The sequence below is a fragment of the Pseudorasbora parva genome, chromosome 18 (genome assembly GCF_024679245.1).
Source record: "Pseudorasbora parva isolate DD20220531a chromosome 18, ASM2467924v1, whole genome shotgun sequence".
Taxonomy (NCBI): domain Eukaryota; kingdom Metazoa; phylum Chordata; class Actinopteri; order Cypriniformes; family Gobionidae; genus Pseudorasbora; species Pseudorasbora parva.
In genome coordinates this window covers 7,667,170-7,678,550 of record NC_090189.1, presented here as the reverse complement: position 1 = coordinate 7,678,550, position 11,381 = coordinate 7,667,170, and the positions used below count along the sequence as shown (strand labels likewise).

Here is an 11,381-nt window from a genome sequence, read left to right as displayed (position 1 = left end):
CACCTAAAGAATATGAATGATACAGGAAAGACTCACATAAGACTTCAAATGCAATGTATTTATAAATGTCAAAATTTTGCATTTTTTAACAACAACAAAATTACACAAAATGTTGCCACTTTGTTGGAAAAAAAGAAACTATAAGTCAGGGGTCCCCAAACTTTTTTCTGTCGGGCCACATTATTGTTCCTTTCTTTAATGGGGGGCCGGGTCGGTCACAGAAAAATACATGGGCCAGAGTGACTATTATTGTGGATTTTTTATTATGATTTTAAATGTATTTATTAATGCTTAGTTTATTATTTTGTTATGCACCATACAGATAAATGAGTATTATTTTACAAGAGATATACAGCCTTTTAAAAAAGCATAATTATCATAATAAAAATGTTTCATATCAATTACTAATGCAATCAAAACATTTACTTACTTATGTATAGCCTATTGTTAATCAGTGTGATCTGTGGGCTTGCTTCTGGCTGGTGAGAAGTTCGATGTCAGGTTCCATTCCTGTCACAGCCAGTCTTAAAGTCTAATGCAAATGTTCATCAGTGAGTCTTGATCTCATCTGAGTTTTCATCAGTTTCATTCGAGAAAAAGTTTGCTCACAGATATACGTGCTGTCAAAAAGCGTGCACATCTTCATTGCATGCCTTTTGATGTTTGGGCATGTCTCGTTAGGGAGGGCACCATAAAATTCAACGAGACTGTTGGGCTTAAATGCGTCTTTCAGAACATCACAGTTCTGTAACTCAGCCAACTCAAACTGATAAGAAGGCCGGGCTTCATCAATGTCGGCAGCAAAGGGGTTCTGGAAAAGGCGGATTTCTTTAGCGTGGACATGTAGCTCACGGAATCGCATATCAAACTCCATCTTCAGCATTTCAAGCGCTTCCGTGGACTTTTCAGTTGGGAAGGGGACCACTGGTTTCTCAGCTGAGAGACTTTGGGTATCAGGGAGATGGGTGAAGTCTTGCTTTTGCACTTGTCCCACAAGCAGTGCTAGTTTTACCTCAAATGCTTTTATGTGGGAAAACATGTCACATATTAGCTTCCCCTTGCCTTGCAGCTGCAAGTTAAGGCCGTTTAACATTTCTGTCACATCAGTTAAAAAGGCGAGGTCCCATTTCCATTCTGTGTCGATCAGTTCTGGGACAGTTTTGCCCTTTGTCAGAAGAAAGGCGTTGATTTCGGGTAGCAGCTCGTAAAAACGCCTCAAAAAACTGCCCCGGCTTAACCACCGAACTTCAGTGTGGTAAAGCACATCTCCGTGAGCAGACTCTAGCTCGGAGAGAAAGGCTTGAAACTGTCTGTGTTTAAGTCTGTTTGCTCTGATGAAGTTTATACATGACACCACCACCTTCATGACGGATTCCCATTTCAGAACTTTGCAGCACAGTGCTTGCTGGTGAATCAGACAGTGGACTTGTAACGGGGAAGTGAAACCTCTTTCCTCCATTTCTCTGTTCATCCGTCCTATAAGGCCCCTCGACGTGCCAACCATACTAGGAGCCCCGTCAGTCATGATGCTGGCCAGTTTAGACCAGTCTAGACCCAGCTCACCCATCGTTTGGCACACTTTACCAAAAATACTGAAATGTACTGAAATGTTACAAATGACATAATACTGTACATCACAGTACTTCACACTACAGTACAATCTCAATGGTACAGTGCTATGTGCTGTACTGTATGTTACACAAAAATAAAAATCTTTGTTACTAAAGGAGCTCTAGCCAACTTGCAATACAGTAAAGTGATAGGGTACAGTATGTAGATAGATACAGTCTGGAATGGAGAGTTGCTGTTCTCCAATCTGAATGTCCTTATGATGGATGAACTGTGAACCGGCTTAGATGATGGTGGACTCTCTGCCCGGCTTCCCTCACTGTCAGAGCCATGACCTACCACATGATCCACCAAAGTTGCTGTATAATATCATCTGAAATATTGTTCTGAATATTGTTCTGTGTATAGCTCTTTGACCATCTCTCTCTCTCTCTCTCTCTCTCTCTCTCTCTCTCTCTCTCTCTCTCTCTCTCTCTCTCTCTCTCTCTCTCTCTCTCTTAAAACAAATTTCATATTTTTGTCATTGTCTTGTGATGAATGAAAACGTGTTCCATCATAGTAGCTCAATATTGGTCAGAAATTACTGCTACTCTGCTTTGCTTTGCAATTTTTTGTTCTTCCTCTTGCTTGTAGCCCTATTTTTACCAACTCATTCTCATGAAATGCATATACATCACAAATTGTATTTATTGTGCGATTTATGCGGCACAATTCGTTTTTATGTGCATATGATTTGCATTGTCACCCCATTGGGTAGGTTTAGTTGTTTGGAGTACATGCACACGTGTCATATGCACACGAAAACTGCGTAACATATGCCCATATAAACTCATTTTGGCATATAAATCGCATGATAAATACAATTTGTGCTATAGATATGCATTTTCTTTAGAATAGGCTGATTTTACAGTACTGTACTCTGCATCTCACAAACTTGTCCTTTGTTTCTGTGATACTGTAATACTTGTTCTTTGTTGATATGAACCTGCAACCGGTCAAAATCTATTGAGCAGTCAGCACTGTAAACAAATGGAAAGCAACATGTTCAGGGGAGTACGATTTGTTAATTGTACAGTACACAGCCTAAAAATGTACTGTACTTATTGTCACAATTCACCAGTGTGAGTGCCCGTGATCACCACCAGAGGGCACTCCACCCCGGACTGTCACTCCATCACAAACTACATTACCCATAATCCTTTCCCCGGACTAATGACTCTGTCATTGATTGTGAAGTCTTGTTTAGTGTCAACTGGATTTCTGAGCGTTTGCCTGGTTTCATGTATCTTGGTTCTTTGGATTTCTTGCCTGTCTCGGATTACCCTTTTGCCTCTGTCCCTTGTTTTGTTTGTCTGATTGAACTGCCTACCTGTGTATGACCTTTTGCCTGTTTTATGGACTACAACTTTGGATTACCCTTTAATAAATACTGGGTTTTGGATCTTCAACCTTCTGTCTCAGAGCAGTTCGTCACGCTTATATTGGTTGTGTCTCATCATTTGATTAAATCAGTTTTGAGTGGTTGTGTTCAATCAATGACATTGTGTTCTCCATTTGTATTTGATTGTTGCCACCTGTGTTAACCCATATGGATGACGTGTGCATTAGAGAGCAGAATGTGTCTTGACAATGAGAATGTGTTCAGAGTTTTACTCAAAAGTCTAAGTGAGATCTGCAAATTGTGTGTTACCACTGTGTGAAATGGTTAAAGGTATTGAAAACAGACTGCACAATTAGCTAAATGAGTTCAGGCAACTGAGAAATGTGTTCAGCCGATGGGTTTTAGTGTTTTAGCAATTGAGAAAAACTGTATCTGAGGCCTATTTGTGGTTGGCTGATTGGTGTTCAGTTTTGCAAGTAAGTGTCTTCAGGTGTGTATTTGAGTGGTTGCAATTGCACGATGTGTATTGTATTTTGGATACATGTGTTTTCCAGATGGCACCCTGAGATTTCATTTTTTAACGCAGTGTCTTATGTATTAAATAGAGTGTAGTATGCAGGACCGAGTGTGTTGCATAAAGGCGTAAGTGTGTTGCAGAATTGCAACCAGAGTGCAAAGCAGCGCTTTTGTTTAATGAATGGGTACATGTGTTTGAGGTATGGTAACAAAAGCTTCAAGTTGTGTTACTTTAGTCTAAGCATGGGTCTAAAGTGTTCAAGCAACGGGCAAAAACTGTAAAATCACATAGTGAATGACATTTCACATTTTCTCTTACATCAGAGCAGCATTATATTTTATTTTCATTTTTAATGAAAATAAAATATAACATTAAATTAAATTAATTGATTAAATAAGATTAATTGACAAAATATTGAGTTGCGAGTTTTTGATGTAATTAAATGCAAGTTTTGTTTTTCTAGCATAGACAAGATGGTCTGCTGCCACCTGCTGATAAATGAGGCTAATTACAAAAAATGAAAAAAAATGGGGGGAAAAATGCAACAAAATTGAAAGTTTATTTACAATTTTTTTAATTGCCTAAACATTACAAATGGTACTTTATGCCCCTTTAGTGTTTATTGCGTGTGTGTGTGTGTGTGTGGGGGGGGGGGGTGAAAAAATACTTTATTGTATTACTATACAGGTCCTTCTAAAAATTTTGCATATTGTGATAAAGTTCATTATTTTCCATAATGTAATGATAAAAATTTTACTTTCATATATTTTAGATTCATTGCACACCAACTGAAATATTCCAGGTCTTTTATTGTTTTCATACTGATGATTTTGGCATACAGCTCATGAAAACCCAAAATTCCTGTCTCAAAAAATTACCACGTACTCCCTCACGCATCCCGTTTCCAATTTTCTCACGATAAATAGTTGGAAACATTTGGGAAATTGTAAGTACTCAAGTGAACAAAATATATAACACTGGCCTATTTAGAAAGAAAAGTTACCTGGTTGCAATTTTGCAACCAGTTAAAATTTTGAGGTCATTGAAATTACTATTTTGATTTAATACAATGAATATTTTTTGAGATTTGACAACCTTTATTAAAATATTATTAAACGATTTTATAAGCATATTGGGTAATTGTGTGTGTTTTATTTCTGATAATGCAGTGAAACATGCCAAAGTGTGCTATTTTCATGATTTATCAAATGTTTTATGTGGTTCAGATACAATAATATTGTGACTTTCTATTTATTAAACAAATTTCCTTCATTGTAACAACTCAAATTTTTAATTTTAATAAACTCAAACATTTAAGACAACCAGGTTACTTACTTTTTGAAGTTAAACCAACAACAAAAAAAGTTTACAGTGTAGTGGTTTTTGATGTTTTACTGAATTTTTTTTACATATATAGTGCACCTTTAAGAAAATCAGCTACAAAGCAGCAAGTAAATAAACTTTTAATTATATTTTATAACATATTACCTAAGGGCATTTATTTACCATGTGAAAAATCTTAAATCTTATACCTTAATTTGGTAGCTCTAAATCTAATTTAGAATTGACCCCAAGTAAGAAAGTAAGAAATTTAGGAGGATGAAAATTTTAAGTAAGAATGACCATGTTAAGGCCCTTTAATTTGAAATGACCCTTTATTTACCTGAACTGCCGATGGGAACCGGCTTTTATTTTAAGCAGGCTTTTATTAGGGGCAGGCCTGTATTTCTAATTCCATCTGTTTGAAATATAATTGCTTTATGTAAACCGTTTTCAATTTAAAGTGATCGTTCCAGTGGACAAATATCATTGATTTATTTAAGAAACATTTGCAGAAATATCACCATACAACATAATACGCATTTTTTGTAACTCCGCACGCAACTCCGCATCCGAAGATAAACGAGTTCTCAGTGAATCTAGCCGAGCATGACTTCTCATCACAATTGGGGGGGAGAGACGAGAGGCTAATATTCTTAATCAGCATTGTGAAGATCAATATTTGTAGCCTGCCTGAAGCCGGGTGCACACTGTGCGATTTTGGCCACGATTTGGCCGTCTGAGACAAATTTAGCAAATCCTAAAAGATTCCTCTGATATAGGCTAAAATCTGACGTCTTTGTTCGTTAGTTTGACATGTTCACCGGCAGCCGATTAATGAGCTCTGACATTAATGACAACTGAGATCTTACAGTGTTACATGGCTTACATCGGGGATCATGTTCGTACAGTCTGACAACGGACATTCGCAAAGGATTTTGAAAAATCGCACAGTGTGCAGGACCCATGACACGGCATTTTCACTGATGTCGCATCGGAGCGCGGGGACTCAGGATGGTTTCGCTCCATCATGATGTCGGTCAGCCGTCACGGCTCAACCCTATTGAACATTACGATGAACTTGAATGCACATTAAATTAACGGCATTTAGGAGATTATCCACACATTTTCCCCCGGCCTTTATTTGAGACCGGTCTTTATCTGTTCGTGCTGACCACGCCCCCTGGCCCCTGCCACTATCAGAGGCCCGGCGTTTAATTGACTATAGGCTTTTATTTAAGGAAATACGGTATGCCCTTAGCTCAAATATATTAAAGGAAAACACATTTGAAAAATATTAATATCATAAATAGAATCTGAAGGTTGGGAAAGGGAACAGATGGCTGTTATCGGGTTGTAATCCTAACAAAACAACATTTTATGTAAAGTACTCACCTAAACAATATTACAATAAATTAAGACAACGGCTATTTGCACTAAGTGACCATAACATATTTATTAATGATAGATGATATTTACACTAAGTGCAAAGCTGTAGATGCTATTTACTAAGTCAAAATAGTGATATACACCATATAAAAGTAGCAGTTCTTTGCAATATGTGTAAATAGTAATTACATGCTGTAGCGACTCAGGCGAATCAAACACACAATCGCCAGTTACATTTAACAAATATGTTTTGAAAGTTGTGCTCACTAGCATACCTTCCCCCCCAACACAACAGAGGGAGATTCTTCAGTCACCCTGGAAACCATCTGATAAGATCTTTTTATGGCCGGAAAGAATGTGGCCACAGAGCTTTTGACACAGAGACACAGAGCTTTTGCCTCAAATTATAGACAAACCATCTATAAATGAACATGCACCCCAGGACAGTATATGTAAACACATAATTGTTTTGTAAAATGTTTCTTCTGTATGGTATTTTGCATCTTTTTGTCTGTGTCTTAACAAAGTACTAGTTCAGATAACCTCATATATGTCATGTCTCCTATCAAATTAATGCTCACTTCACGACTTACACTTCCAGGTATATCACTTATTCAGAAAATGCAGTGTGTGTTTGTTGCATTAATTATAGTATGAAGACTCAGAGACCCACTGAGTCGAACCTTCAAACAAAGAGCAATAAAGTCTGCTGAGGAATTTCCCGCCGGGAAATCCCAACACTCTCATTGGTTAAGTCTAACCCTGGAGGGTGGGACTACGGCCAGACCATAAAAGGAGGACCTCGGATGCCCTCCTCCTCTCTTACACTCCCCACTCTCTCTTCTCTCTCTGGCTGAACCAACACGTTTTTGTGGCTGGCCCTTGAGCCAGGCCACCAATGCAGGCCCTCCAAGCAGGCCTCAGCTCTTCCAAAAATCTTCTCTTCTACAATCCGATCTTCAAGAACACGAAGCATCGCTAAAGCAAACAGCCGCTTCCCTCCCAACCTCGGAAAGGACCGCCGGACATGCAGGACATTTGAACACGCAGAGACACATACGCACACAAGCGAGAAGTCAAAACGAAACCAAAAAGAATGCAAGTATTCTATTTCTTACTGCTGTAAAGAGGGTGTGTTATTCTCCCGTTGGGATAAATTAACTCCGTGAAGGTCGTATTTGGTTGAACTGAAGGAAAGCATGCCTTGCTTACCCCCCCCCCCCCCACTCTCTTTGTCTCTCTCTCCCCCTCACTCTCTTTGTCTCTCTCTCTCTCTTTTATCTCTCTCTAACTTCAGTCTATTCATTATTCTCTTTTATGTATTCTTTCGTTAATATCTATACTTCTACTCTCTTGATGCATATTTAGTATGTACTTTCTGTGTGAATTGTAGTGTTATTTTTAGTCTGTGTTTATTAAACCTCCGAAAGACATTTAATGAGTTGAATCTGTTATTCTGCCACATACACAAAGTCAATGAAACTTGCGATCTAAACGTTACCTAACTGCTTATGCTACTATGTTAGTAAAGTAAACTGTATGACCATTTGAAATATTGAACTTATCCTGATCAGTAAAGTTAATGTTTCTCATGCGCTCGTAAAGCAGTAATCCATTATTGAGAATTGATTTGGAAAGTCTATAACTAATTTGCAGGACAAACTTAGTAGGATAATTTCAAGCAATTTCATAAAGGGTTACTTGTATTTAATTAAACAATTTTCCCTATCGGAAAATTTTAATACGTAATGAACAACTGGCAAATCATATTCATAAATTCATGAATATTGAATATTAAATCCCTTTTGAGTTAATTATTCCCCGAGACATTAAACTCATGAGTCGTTGTTGTTACAATGCTATTTAAATTTGAGTGTAAATAACAGTGTAAATTATTATATATATTAAATTATTGGATGCCACCTTAATGAGACAATAAAAGCCCTCCCTACCCCTATCCATACTCAATAAATGGGTTTATTATTATTAAACATTTCGTTAGACACTTAGAAATAGAAAGTGAAATACTAAAAGTTAACTTTTAGAAATAGAAGAAAAAAAAGAAGAAATATATATATATATATATATATTGAAAGTAAATGCATTTCTGATGTTGGGAAAAGGGATAAGAGCGAGCTCTCAAAATGCAAATTCGAACCCTGGTCGATCGTGTGAAAACCAAGACACTTAAGCCTTACGCTTTACTGATTGCGCCAGCAAAAACATTAAAACAATAGGAAAGTTTTTATTATTATTATTATTAATAATATTATTTTTAATCTTGTTTGGCCCAACCAGGCATTGTTAGGTGGACCTAGTGCAAATAGCACTTGCCAACAAGGCACACTATTTGCACTTGGTGTAAATAGACATTCTAATAAAGGCAGTGGCGTAGCACCAAATTTTGGGCCCTGGGTACAAACCATCTTGCTGGGCCCCCGTACCATGTATGTGTATGTATAGAAAATGGACTTCCCTGCCTCGGGCCCTGGTTACTCAGTACCCTTTATCCCCCCCAGTCCCACGCCCCTGAATAAAGGCAATACGTGAAAAGAAAGTCTGTAGTAACAAGATGACTAATTTTGCTTGTTACACCAATAGACTTATTAATTTTCCTACTACACTCCATTTCTACCTTTCATTAAGACAATTGAGCCATTTCAATAGAATCAACTGTAATTTCTGTATTTTCTAATATACATTTTCTGCTTATAATGATGATGCAGTATAATTGTTTCATTATTTGTTTATTAAAATACATTTTTTTACGTTCCAGCAGAGCAACAAACAAGCTTTATTCAGTGAAGTGTAGCGACGCCTCAGATTGTGTCTCTCATTCGCTGGTTTTTGCTGTAGAATCTGAAGTGCAGAGTCTGGACTCACTGAAACAGGAAGTAGAAGAGCAGAGGAGAGAAGAGCAGGAGGAAGCTTCCCTTATACACTCCATCTAAACAAGACAATAAAGAACATTAGTATTCATAAATACTATAGTACTACTAATAATTAATAAAAATAGCATGTTCATTGATAAATTTAATCAGATTTCTCAAAACAATAAAAACACTTCAAAAACACTGGACTAATTCAAAAACTTCACATTTTCACACTCTTCTAGCTTTACACTATTTTTGTCTTCTGAAATGTTATATTTTGCTCTTAGTGAACAAGCACTATTTGAATTATAATAATCATTGTGGAAAAAGGCAACTGTTAGTACATATTACAGTTTTTCTCAATTGCTAAAACACTAAAACCCATCGGCTGAACACATTTCTCAGTTGCCTGAACTAATTTAGCTAATTGTGCAGTCTGTTTTCAATACCTTTAACCATTTCACATCATAAAACACAATTTGCAGATCTCACTTAGACTTTTCAGCAAAACTCTAAACACATTCTCATTGTCAAGACACATTCTGCTCTCTAATGCGCATGCCATTCATATGGGTTAACACAAGTGGCAACAATCAAATACAAATGGAGAACACAATGTCATTGATTGAACACAACCACTCAAAACTGATTTAACCTGTTTCAAATGATGAGACACAACCGATATAAGTACAGTGCATTGTAGGCTGTATACTGTACAATGAACAAATCATATTGCCCTGAACATGTTGCTTTCCATTTGTTTACAGTACTGACTGCTCAATAGATTTTGACTGGTTGCAGGTTCATATCAACAAAGAACGAGTCTGTGAGATGCAGAGTACAGTACTGTAAAAATCAGCCTAATCTAATGAAAATGCATATCTATAGCACAAATTGTATTTATCGTGCGTTTTATATGCCAAAATTAGTTTTTATGTGCATATGTTACGCATGAAGTTTTCGTGTGCATATGATATGTCCTTTATATTGTGTTATGTGCACGTACTCCAAACAACTCAACCTACCCAATGGGGTGACAATGCAAATCATATGCACATAAAAACTAATTGTGCCGTATAAATCGCACAATAAATACAATTTGTGATGTATATGCATTTCATGAGAATGAGTTGGTAAAAATAGGGCTACAAGCAAGAGGAAGAACAAAAAATTGCAAAGCAAAGCAGAGTAGCAGTAATTTCTGACCAATTTTGAGCTACTATGATCACAAGACAATGACAGAAAAATATGAAATTTGTTTTCAGATTAAAAATGTACTTCTGCCTGAGAACTATGTTTTGAACAATGTGTTTTCTATTTTTTGCTGTATTGTTTACTGATTGCTTGATAGTGTTTATCGTTTTGATCACTTTGTTTATGATTTGAGAGCAGTGTTTGATTTTGAACACAGGTAAAACAGTTTTGAGGCGAAAGTTTCATTTTGCAAGAGAAGTCAGAGGTTTTGTGAATAGTGCTTGAAGAGGAGGTTTTGTGTTTAATGGTTTCAGAAAATGGAGCAAGGTTTCAGAAATAGTGTTTTAGCAATTGAGAAAAACTGTAATGTAAATGAGCACATGGTCAAAGAAAGCCCAATACCTGCTGCATTACAAAGGTCAGTGCGACAGCAGCGGAGAGTTGTTTTCACTTCATTTAGCTTTATGGTCCCTGGTTCACATTGAGCTGCACACATTTTAGTGCTGGACACCTTGACACCTGCAAAACATACAAACATCCAAATAATAGACTAAAGAAATAATTCCAGAATCTTCCAGATCTTGCAATAGACAAATAATTGCAATTATGTTATGAGATTAACATATATAATTAAACGTTTTATTGTAACTTTCATTAAACTACGACAGTAAATTTCCTCTTCACACTGGACTTACCAAATGATGTTTCCCCTGTAATGCTAGCACATGTGTTATTTCCATCTTGACATGTCTCCTCCTTTGCATCACAGGGAGCATTTAAAAGAGAACTGCACGAGTAACACTTGAGAGAATATCCTTAAAGACAGAGAGAGACATTGAGTTACCGTTCTACAGTATATATATCAAATAATACACTCAATACTTGCTGTTTTTGTACCTCCAGTGAGAAAAACGAACAGAAGAACAACAGACACTCGCAGATCCATCATGTGTCAGGAACAGAATGAAATAACTGTGTTTCCAGACATCCTTTTATCTCTGTTCAGAAAGGGGTGGGTTTAATGAAGAACCTTTGTGAGGTCCCACACAAACTTGACTCATAAAGGGATAGTTCACCCAAAGATGGAAATGTACTCTCTAAAGAATTCATTCACTCACTCTCAAGTTGTTACAAACCT

General features: G+C 36.9%; 1 long non-coding RNA gene across 1 annotated transcript; it reads right to left on the bottom strand.

The window, feature by feature from the left end:
- Positions 1–8,907: 8,907 nt before the first annotated feature.
- On the bottom strand, positions 8,908–10,763 carry LOC137045907 (uncharacterized). Its single transcript, XR_010898880.1, has 2 exons — positions 10,646–10,763; positions 8,908–9,123 (listed from the first exon to the last, which is right to left on the bottom strand). It is a non-coding gene; the product is annotated as an uncharacterized lncRNA (long non-coding RNA).
- Positions 10,764–11,381: the final 618 nt, after the last annotated feature.